General features: G+C 43.6%; 1 long non-coding RNA gene across 1 annotated transcript; it reads right to left on the bottom strand.

Annotated features, from left to right (window-relative positions):
* Positions 1-755: 755 nt before the first annotated feature.
* LOC139050066 (uncharacterized) lies at positions 756-11,761 on the bottom strand. Its single transcript, XR_011508766.1, has 3 exons — positions 11,643-11,761; positions 10,740-10,798; positions 756-1,235 (listed from the first exon to the last, which is right to left on the bottom strand). It is a non-coding gene; the product is annotated as an uncharacterized lncRNA (long non-coding RNA).
* Between the last annotated feature and the right edge of the window lie 442 nt (positions 11,762-12,203).

Below are 12,203 nucleotides of genomic sequence, written 5' to 3'. Positions count from 1 at the left end.
TTTCATAGATTGGCGGGAAAACCTTATGAGAATGATAGGCACTTTGTTAACACGTGCTGGCAGGCGATGCAAGCCGTCCACATCACACTCATTCAGCAGGGGAAGCTCGAGTTTCTGAGCAAGATTATTCAGTTTTCCGAGAAGGTTTTCTTTTTCGGTGAAAGATACACCGTGAATTTCCATGTTGTGAGGCCTACTGTATTGCTGCAATTCGTTTAGTTCCTTAGTTAGCCTTGCAACTTCATTTTTGTCTTGGTGTGCCTCTACGACTTCTACTCTCTTGCTAAGGCTCTCGATCTGCCCCTCATGTCTGTCAGACGTTTGTAGGAGAGCATCATACTTGTCTGACACATGTTGAACAAACTTTTCAATGTCACCGACAGTTTCCTTTAGGTTTGACAAGTCTTCCACTTTGGCAGTTAGATTTACCAGACTGCCATTAATTGCAGCAAGTTGCTTAATGACAGTTGAAGGTAAGTCATTGTTACGGTGCACTTTGCGCGAAGCGGTCATGCGACATGTCGGACATTTCAATGTGTTCTTTGCTTCCTCAGTTTTCGTCTTGAATGCGCGTTCACTTATGCCAGAACATTTGCCTAGGTGATAGTATTGACAACACTCAATACATTTCATGGATTCCTCATCATTTGAAAGTTCTTCACAACACGAAAGACAAGTATCGGTTGTCATAATAGCATTCAAAGCAGTAAAGGCGGCAATAAAGGCAGCAATAACGGCAGCAGGGGCAGCAACAGAAATGAAAAGAAATACAGGTTAGGTTCAAATAATAATAACCAACCTGCGTATGACAAGTGATGAGAACAGGGCCCACGAACCAGTTGCCGCCACTGCTGCCGAATGTGTGAAGCTGGCCAGCACGGTCTTCGCTTTTAAAGGTGAATTGAAGGGGCGGTTCCGGGGAACTGGTCACACGTGTTCCAGAAGCCGGTAATGCAACCGATAGCTTGATGGTGGAGGCTTGCGCTTGCGCCGTTGATGCCCAGAATTTCGATGATCCTGCGTATGACAAGTGATGAGAACAGGGCCCACGAACCAGTTGCCGCCACTGCTGCCGAATGTGTGAAGCTGGCCAGCACGGTCTTCGCTTTTAAAGGCGAATTGAAGGGGCGGTTCCGGGGAACTGGTCACACGTGTTCCAGAAGCCGGTAATGCAACCGATAGCTTGATGGTGGAGGCTTGCGCTTGCGCCGTTGATGCCCAGAATTTCGATGATCCTGCGTATGACAAGTGATGAGAACAGGGCCCACGAACCAGTTGCCGCCACTGCTGCCGAATGTGTCCGCATATTATTCTGTTCTGCAGTCTACCAATAACTCTCCCATGCTATTCCTAGTGCCTATGCCATATTCTCCCGCTGACTTGTCTCTAGCTTGCTTTTTGCCTACCTTGGATTGAAGTCGCCCATCACTATACTGTATTTTGCTTTGACTTTACGCATCGCCGATTCCACGTCTTCATAGAAGCTTTCGATTTCCTGGTTATCATGACTGGATGTAGGGGCGTAGGCCTGTATGACCTTCAATTTGCACCTGTTATTAAGTTTCACGACAAGACCTGCCACCCTCTCGTTAATGATATAGAGTTCCTGTATGTTACCAGCTATATTCTTATTAATCAGGAGTCCGACTCCTAGTTCTCGCCTCTCCGCTAAGCCCCTGTAGCACAGGACGTGCCCGCTGTTTAGCACTGTATATGCTTCATTTGTGCTCCTAACTTCACTGAGCCCTGTTATATTACATTTACAACCCTCTAATTCCTCCAAAAGCACTCCTAGACTAACCTCACTTGATAACGTTCTATCGGTAAACGTTGCCAGGTTCCAATTCCAATGGCGGCCTGTCCGGATTGAGGTATTCTTAGCGCCCTCTGCTGCGTCACAGATCTGACCGCCGCCGTGGTTTAGTTGCTTCGCAGCTGCTGGAGACTGAGGGACGCGGTTTGATTTTTGCATTATTTTGGAGGTTGTGTCCAAGTACTGCACCAATTGGGTGGCCAATCCTCTCTGGTGAGGGAGTGCGTAACCGATTCTGGTCACCGGTTTTCATGCTGCACTCCAGGTTTGTTTATGCAATTTTATCAACACGCGGATTTTTTTTAGATGGCGCTACAGCATCAGCACTGGTGATGCATGGAACCTAAAGGGCGGCTAAGAACTGCTCAGAAGACGTTTAGATAAAGCGAGCTGCACTGTCGCATATATACAAACGCAACGCAGCTGATGCTTAGAGCGCCAGAACTTTCTTGCGTCAGTACATAATTCAGAGAGCCTTCATCGAGATGATCGTAAAGCATGCAGACGGTCGGCAGGTGATGCGGCGTGGTTGAGGACATATTGAGGGGTATTTGTATGTATGCATTATTTCAACCAAAACTTCCTCTTGGATAAAGAATCCTGCAGGTTTCGCAGTGCTTTAGCGAACCACAGAGATTGAGTAGATCCACTGCACCCGACGCGTTCCACAGGCGCACAACAGGGATACAAGGATGTAGACACGTATACAATGTCCATATCACTTTTTGTCTGACAGGGATAATGCGACATATCCCATTCCTTAAGGCGAAGGAACTGTAAATATGTGTGAACTATTTTACAAGTACCTTTACGAAGATGCAAGTCATAGGAAAGCACTGCGTTCCTTTTGGAAGCGCAAAGTGACCGCCAAAACCTGTCGTCCTCATTCTGAAAACGAGTAAATTCTGCAGTGGTAAAATCATTTTCTTGAAGATCTGGCGAAATCGCTTGTTGACTGACTTTTCAAGTTTTCAACAAAAAGAGCTCGACCAGCTTTCATTATCCCACGCCATGTGAGAGACACCTGAAACTGTATTTAATTGTTTTAATGATTTATAAAATGCGGGAGAATAGTGCCTAAAGAAAATAATTTACGTAGCATTTCTTTTATCACCTAATGACCCTGAGTATGCTATGTGATGTTATTGAATGACGCTGTCCTGACAGTTCTTTGTTTTCACGAATTTCGAAAATACAATATAACCTATATATGTATCACGCATGCTTTCATCATCCACAGTTTTTCCGCGCGTCAGTCATCATTTCAGTTGCTAACCGGAAAAGTGTCGTCATAGTGTGACGAAATTTCACAGCGTGTCATTGGCGCTTTCTGCATAACTCGCCTGCTAGATCTATTTTCGTTTTACAACTGACCATGAAAAAGCTAAAAATTTTCATCAATCATATGCCAGAGAAAAACGAACAGAACTGATTTCTACTTACTCGGAAAGTTTCAGGGTTAAAGCTTACTCCAAATTAGCCTCACCAAGGACTTACCCTGCCTCATTTTGCGAAGATTTCGATGACGCTTAAGCATCGCCATTAAGAGTGGAACACAGTAGCATTGAAAGATCCCTGATTGCTTCTTGCGGTTCGTGGCTACTGCAGCTTACGTAACCGTAACGTTTACCGGCAAACGCTCGCGCCGAACCTCATGCACGAAGGCGAGCTACCTGGCAAAAACGCGGTCTCTTGCGTGTGCCGATCCTTGAGCCGCGCCCAAAAAATTACATCATTTTTAGGTTTCCGTTATTGTTTAGTACTTTTCACATTAATGTGTGAGAACGCTTAACATAAATAACAAGCGCTGTCGGTGTTTTGTTTCATGACATTTGTTTCTGAGCAGTCGTTCTAAAAATCCCAAGGAATAAATTTGTCAAGAGGGAAAGACAAAGCATGAGCAGCCTTAGTGATAGAATGTTGTGGCAATATAGCCCGTGTATACCACAGGACATATAGCAAGGCGTCGCATATACATATAACTAAATATATAAGGAATATAAGAAGCCCACGCCGACACCGGGTTTCTTTCGACGCCGGGCTTTTAACGTTATCACGTTAAAACGCGCCGAGATTAGGCCCTGCCTGGCTGGCTCTTGCGCACCAGTCTGGCTTAGACTCGCTAACTAATTATTTTAACGGCTTCTGTAAGAATGGCGTCGCCACTAATTATGGCCTACTGGCGGAATGGGTCGATTGTTTTCCGGGATAAGTGAAATTCATGAAATAGCTTTTTTAAGCTCATATATATTAGATCAAGTTTTTAACATAGCCTCGTGGGAAATGTCCATGTCTCAAATGCAATTCATGTGATAGGACTGAAGAAATTGAGAGACTCATGGAGCTCTAGAGTGCGTGATTTAGGCAACTCGAACGCACTCAGACTCATAGATGCTCCCATTCACTGGGATTTAGGAGTTCACAAAGAAAATAAAAAAACAAAACAAAAAAGAATGAACAACAGTAAGTTAGTCGGGAAAATGGAGTAGGCGCTTGGGACTCACACGAATAGAAACGTTATTTTTGTGCACATTGCAGTAAAAGCGTTTTCGTGATATTAGAAAACAGAACGGCGAACTTTCTGTTGTTCTTAATTTTTTTCTTTTAATAATTAGTTTTAAACCCAAGTGCCTGCACGTCACTAGGATATCACAATTTTTTTATATTTCAGTATTTTGATCAATATGGCGCAACACTGTTAGTTACTTGCTAAGCTCCGCCTTTGGCTCCTTATGGCGCTTCCTTCCGATTAAAATATTCACCGGGTCAGAGCAGATGCCATCTGAATCTACGCTGCTATGGCTGGCTGCTGCTGAAACTTGAAGGCGGTGCCACTGCTTATGTAGGTTAGGATAGTAAAAAGAAGCAACGCTTTATGTTTAGCCTCCTCACACTCAACACATCTCTGGAGACGCAAAAGGCTTTAAAATACCATCTTTCTGTACACCAGTCCAATACGAGCCTAAAATGCCACCATAAGCTATTTCTCATTTACTTGAGACGTTACTGCTATTGGCACGGAATTAATCTATTGACACACAGTATTACAAATACCAAAACACGTCATATATGAAGCTTGTACTACAGCCGGCTTCCACTGTCACGCTTCCCTCTAAGTTTACCTGTATGTGGATCCTGTAGTGGAGCTAGGCTTATACAAAAGTCCGTCATCTCGGACCCCAATATTTTCTTTAAGAGGAAGCTTTAGCTCGGGTGCTCCTGTCAAAATGCGTGTAAAATGAGAATTGGTTTTTCTCGGCGACCATGCACAGAATTTGACGAGGATTGCTGCATTTAAACGAAAAACTTTCAATCTAGTCACTGCTTGTTTCGAAATATCGTTTTAGGTTGTTACTTCTTAGGTTGTTACACTTCTTCTTAGGTTGCACTTACTTCTTAGGTTGTTACACATGGCAAAAATTGCAAATATTAACAAAGCGGAACTATCAAGTTTACAACTCTGTATCTCAACAGTGGTAATGTATATGAAAATTAGGCCTCTAGTATCTAAGAGTACATTTCAAGCGGCCAAAATTGATGTGTTACTCATGAATGCCAAAAAAATAATATGAAAATATAGCTTTTGCATAACACTCGTACACAACGTAACGAATACACGTGAGATATAAATTGACATATTGAAATTGTCAGCTTTTATTTATCTAATGGATGCATTTTGCAGAACCGAGATATCTCTTCTTGATGCAGAACTACTGCTTGTAAACACCGTGCTTCGATTTTTTCGTACTTTAACATTTTTGAAAATTTAGGCCCTAAATGGAAATTCGGCTTGCAACAGTCACTAGAATTTAATCCTCTCTCTAAATTGCGACAACTTTCATTAGGATCGGTCCAAGGGTTATCTCAAAAAGCGTTTCTGCGTTTTACATGTCTTTCATTAGACCGCGTCGGAGTTGGGCCCCAGCTAAAAAGCTTCATCTTAAAGCCACACCTCACAAGCGCAAAAACGCCGTTTCTGCTGTGGCTCTAGTGACAGCAGACCAGCTTTTATTCTTCGTGCTTTCTGGACTTGTTGTAATGGGCACTCTCACGCCAAGTTAACCTAATTTGTTTTCGCGCCATCGTGTGAATATTATTACCGGCAAGGCAACTCCCGCTTACTGCATACGCCGGTTCAATGTAATAGTGCCTGCTTGCCTTTCCGATGCCCAGGTCGGGTAGAATACCAAACTCTAAGAGAATGATTGCGACATAAAGCACGCATGTGATCATGACTCACAGCAGATGAATGGCACATATTATTTAATTTAAAAGAGTGGAACAGTGCTGTTGTGTGTAATACCCGTTAGCTCTGTTGCATTTCCGCATGACAGCCACATCTGACCCGAGTGTATGGCGTGAGAAAATATCTGTGCTCATCCATTGCCCGGCATCACTGCGGTGATACCATGGAGGAACGTGATAATGACAATTCTACTATAGCTTCTGTATGTGCATATTATACGTCATCGCGCCTAGAATGCACCACGTTACAACCGTCACACAGTAAGCAGACAAGGATCAAAAGACAGAAGCGACTCCATTCTTGTTGCTTTCGCCGCACGTGATATCTGCCCCGTGGCACTACGCAAGGAGATTCCCAATGTCTATTTATTCCGGATAGGGCAGTTCAATGCACTGCATCCCGTCTCGCTGCCATAGCTGTCAGTGCATCGCACCACTCTGTATTCGCAACATCACCAGTTCTGCACAATATTACATTTGCGACCATTGGCACATATCCAGTTGTCCATGTCTGGGTGAAAGAGATTCATGGAATAGCGACACACACCTTGTAAGCCAATTTTTACCGGCAGCTGTTTTCGAACCCTGTTTCATTTTCTCGAAAACCAAAGGAAACAAAGTTGATTGCGCGCCTAGCATCGAGGTGCCAGCGGTGTTTAGCTTTAAGTTACACCAGAATATTCAAGCTTCTCATTGTTTAGTTTATGTTGAAAATGACCAAAGTCATAATTTCGCGTAAGTAAATGGTCACTCATAGCGCCTTCCTCTCCTGCTTGATATATGTTACTCGACGCTCTCTAGCAACGAACAGTTTGAATGATACTTGTATTATGGCCAGAAATATTATTCTGTGATATTGTTACTGCGATGGGGAGGCATAATTAAATGTGCGCGGAAGGCGTAGATTTTACTAGTTCCTAGATGTATGAAAAAAACTTTATGGTTGTATTTGGAAATACTGGGAGAATGACTTTGAAGCCGTTTAAGTGAAGTAATCCAAATATAAAGACCGCCAGGATAAAGGGACAAAATTAATGAACGAAGAAACTTCCAACCATTTTTTTCTTCTGACAGAAACGTGTACAGGATGTCGCAATCACGATGGCTGAAGAATTATAGAAGCATGGGTGAATTTACGCGAGAAAGATAATGACCGTGTTGTTCAGTGGAGTTGAGCAGTCACCAGCTATATTTTTTGTTGGCTACTTTCAATTAGTTAACGGCAGATAACTACACCACTCGGGGACTGCCCCCATGATTTAGAAGATGTCACTAAGAAGTTGCGGACAGCCGTAAAACACGTCAAACTGGGATATTTTCCGCAAGAAAATACTGCCGCGCGTAATTTTCCCAGCTCAAAAATAAATTGTGCCAAGCAGGAAAACTACTGCGTCACTGCACACGCACCCGCACCAAAAAGCCGCGCCCTCAAACTCCCATGGTTTTAAGCCGTATACCGTGTTCTTCTTTCCACTGTATACTGGCACCTTTTCCTTCATTTCTGCGTTATTCTGCTATGATAAAAGAAAACGAAATAAAATACTTATGTTTCGAGACAGTCTGCGGCGAATAAGCACTTGCAAAGTTTTGCGGAGGTAGGAGAGACACTGCCGCATTCGTTCTCCCGAAAAATTGACTTCTCAAGGAACGCTGCATACCTAAGCTATATGCCCCTATTTAGTAGGGAGGAATAATATAAAATAAAATAAGTGCTCCGCTTTGGAGCCAATCTGGAATTCGCGAAACTTACGCTTCGACTGCTGCTTGTCCCCGCCGTCGGGAAAAAAGCAAACTTCAAGACACTTAAGGATGAAAAATACACCAAATTCTCTCTGCAAAGTAGTACGGCGAGGAAGAGCGCTGCGAAGGCAACTGTCACTTGCTGGCATTTGTCACGCTGGAACTTCCCAAGGGAAATTTACCGGGCTCCTTGTAGCAGTAGCACCGGAGACTTGCCGCAGGCATCCAATGCGCAAAACAAGAAATGGCGTGATGGGGAATCCCTCGGGAACGGTTCGTTTCGCGTCTGATTCTTCCTTTAGTCCTGCTCAGAAGTGTTTGCTAGACAATGTTGCTAGCTGAGTTGCGCAAAACTATCTCTATATGTATACTGTGTCTTAATACACCTTTATAACCACCGCGGTAGCTGGCTAGTTACAGCGTTGACCTGCTGAGTTTGAGGTCGCAGGGGTCAACCTCGGTTGCGCTGCCTTCATTTTGGTGGGAGATAGATGCAAAAACGCTCGTCTGCCTATATTTGTATGCTGGCTTAAGAACCCTACGTGGTCAATTTTGGCACTATAATGTGTCTCATAATAAGATTGTCGTTTTGGCAAGGTAAAACCTGGAACTATAATATTATTCAATAAACACCTGTAGTTGCGGGCTGGAGCTGAATAACTACCGCTCTAAGAAGCAGTGTCATGCTAACGAAGCATCGCCACCAATTGATTATTGTTTCAGTTGCCTTGTTATAGGGAGAATTTCTAATACAACTTATCCAGATCTGGTGAAAAGGAAACAATTGCCAAAGACATCACTTTGGCTATGGAAAAAACGTTTACTTCGTTATCATTCAACAACTTATTTGGGGTAAGGCGCTCTTCCTTGCTTTCTCGCTTTAAGACGAGAATCTATATGTTGTTCTAATAAAAGAAGCCTGCATGCCAGTTTTATGAAAATTTTCAGTTCACATGAGTTCATTGCTTTAATGCGGATATCTCCTCTGCTTACGCAACATGAAGCAAATCCTGAATAAAGTGACCAACTTTGAAGAAGTCAGGGGCTTAATGCCCCCCCCCCCCCCTCCCACCTGAAGAAGAAGAAGAAGAAGAAGCAAAAAGTGGTGATCACCTCTCCAAAACACGATAAATACTTTTATTTGCTTATCATGTAGAAAAATGAACAAGGGCCCTGCACCGTTCAGGAAGTTACGTAGTAGCATATAACAATACATGCTGCGGAGCCACATACGCTTGCGAATCGGTTATTTCGCTATAGAAGGGGTTCCGTGACATAATAAAGCACCTCAAAATAGGTTATGACTCGCATTGAAAGCAGTGATTCTTCAGAATGTTTTTGTTGTAACAGTTTTGTGCACAATCCCGCCTAAATTTTTGCATGGTCTATAAATTTCGTTGTGAAAATTAATGATTTAAATGGCGGGATATAGCAGGAATGTTGTAGCTGAGATAAAGAATATGCTATTACTACAAGTGAGATTCATCTCCCCTGCTAATCATCACAATCATCATCAGCAGCCTATTTTATGTCCACTGCAGGACGAAAGCCTCTCCCTGCGAGCTCCAAATACCCCTCTTCGGCCCCAACCAGTTGCTACTAGCATCTGTGAATTTCTTAATTTGATGACCCCACCTAGTCTTCTGCCATCCTCTACTGCACTTCCCTTCTCTTGGCACTTTCTGTAGCCCTAATGGTCCACCGGTTATCTAACCTACGCATTACATGACCAGCCCAGCTCCATTTCTTTTTCTGAATGTCCATTAGAATATCGGCTATCTCTGTTAGCTCTCTGATTCACACCACTCTCCCCCTGTCTCTTAACCATATGCCTACCATTCTTCGTTCCATTCTGCGCGGTCCTTAACGTCTTTTCAAGCTTCCTTGTCAGTCTCCCAGTTTCTGCCCCATATGTCAGCACCGGTAGAATGCATTCATTGTGCACCTTTCTTTTTAATGATAATAGTAAGCTTCCACTCAGGATTATTATTGTTTCCGTGAATTATACCAACATCTCTCCTCGACTGTTACAAGAATCCACGTCGTAGTTGCCAATTGCTTGTTGACCAGCCTGCTTTTTCTCCACCTTTGCACTGAAGTTGCCCATGACTACAGTACACTGAGTTTGTGCTTTTCGGATCGCTAATTCAACACCTTCATAAAGCTGTTCTATTTCTTCATCACCGTGAGAGGACGTTAGACCGTAGGTTTGTACTACCTTTGTTCGAAACCTGCTATTGAGCTCGATTACGGCTATGGCTGCCCTCTCGTTAATGCTGTAGAATTCGTCAATGTTGCCCGCCATGTCCTTATGATTAGGAATTCTGATCCGAACTGCTTCTTAACTGGTAGTCCTCTATAGCAGAGGACGTGGCCATTTGTCAGCTCTATATAAGCCTAGTCAGTTCTTCTAACCTCACTAAGGCCAATGATCTCCCAAACAATGCCTGATTGTTCATCAAAGAGTCCTGCTAGGCTATCTACACTCCAGAGGGTTCGTGTGTTAAACGTTGCAAGGGTCAGTTTCTATTGGCGGCCTGTCCAGGTCCATAGATTCTTAGCAACCTCTGCTGCGTTACAGCACTCACCGCGGCCTAGGTTAGGCGCTACGTAGCTGCTGGGTACTGAGGGCCATTGAATATTTGAATGAATAATTTGGGAAGGAGTGGCCGAATACTGCACTAGGGAGGCCAATCCCTGTTCTGGTGTGGGAGTGTCTTCTTGAAGCTTGGCGATTTTTCATAATTTGGTAGTACTTGGATTAGCATAGCCCCACTTACTCCCCGCGTTTTTGCCGGTGCCAGGCACAACCCCACGCCTGGAGATGTAGTGTACCGGAGGGAGGTGAGCTGGAGTTTCCCAAATTTAGGGAAAAAAAATCACAAGTATTCAAACTTTTCACCATGGCAACCGAGAATCCAAGCTAGCTCTGTCAGATTACCGTGCGGGCTGTCAGTCCACCTTAGGTCGAAGAAGTCCAGCCCAAACAATCCTAGGCACCTGAAAACATCCATGAATTATCGGCAGATGGCACAGCATAGTATTTCTGAATGGTTCTAACATCGTGTTTTTGGAGTCTCCCGTACACATGCGGTCATGAACGCGGCTAGATACACGATATAATTTCGGCAAATTTCAACAGTATTTAAACGTAGTGTGAAAAAAAAAGAAAATGAGAAGAAAGTAATCTCACTGGTTTCGAGTCGTCTCGTTGAGGTCGAAACGAGTGAGATTACTCAGTAATTTTGCCTCAAATATCTATACTTGTTCATTAGTTTCTAATCGATTTGCCATCCCACTCAATTCGAATTTAAATGCCATACGCGTATCCTAGTATTTTCACATTCTTAAAAATCACGAACCTAGTGCAATGCATGAGGCACAAATTAGTGTGATAGGCAATCTCTAGGTACCATATTATAAGGAAACTTGTTTAAGAATAGACGCTGAAAGCCTAGTTAGTCCCCAGTGGCAACCATCACAGTCAACAATAAAGGTTTGCGTGGGCGAGCGGAAGCCTGACACGTGACCTTGACCTGAACAGGCGCCCTCGTTTATAAGTCGGTGAAATAGGCACATGCTCACTTATGCTTACTCACCAATACTCTCACAGGCTCTGTACTGACTCACACTTGCATGTACTCAGAGCTGTCGGTTCACACCCGCGTTCCAGCTCATCACCACTTTACACACCAGTACTCCCTCGCACCAATATTCTCTTACATCATTACTTGCACGCACTCACATTCAATACTCACGCCCACTCACGCTCACTCACACTCACCGACGGTAACTCACTCACTCCCACTTAAAATCACCGTCAGTGACTTGCGTTCCTACTAACCTCATTCGCCACTCACTCCTGCTGCTCGCTCTCGTTTATACTCCGATTCGCTCACATGAGCCACTCGTCACTCGCCGACGCTCCACAGCTCACGCTTCTGAATTGAGTGGGCAGCAAATATGAGTCAGGACAAGGTGCTAGAGAGAGTGCCGAACTATGCCTTCCGTCGCAGCACGTGTACGTTCTCAAATGTGAGCGTAATGCCGACTGGTAAATTTGGTTTCACTGACATTTCTGTTCTCGTTTTTCGTTGAATATGCAAACTCATATATATATATATATATATATATATATATATATATATATATATATATATATATGTATATATATATTTATGATGTATATATCCGACATTCAGAAAGAACGAGCACCCTCATGAAGAAAGCATATATACATGCCAAGGTTACGACCGTTGTAATAAACATATTGTTACGTGTTTCGACGTGATTGTAGCAAACAAAACTCGCGGAAGCCGGTAGCCTAGAATTTCGAAGTGAATGCTTCTGGTGAAGAATCGAAATGAAAATTCCCGAATGCTTTCTCGGTCGAGGGAACGTATTC

The sequence above is a fragment of the Dermacentor albipictus genome, chromosome 9 (assembly GCF_038994185.2).
Source record: "Dermacentor albipictus isolate Rhodes 1998 colony chromosome 9, USDA_Dalb.pri_finalv2, whole genome shotgun sequence".
Classification (NCBI taxonomy): Eukaryota; Metazoa; Arthropoda; class Arachnida; order Ixodida; family Ixodidae; genus Dermacentor; species Dermacentor albipictus.
Note: the sequence above shows the minus strand (reverse complement) of the source record. Positions and strands in the feature narration are given on the sequence as shown.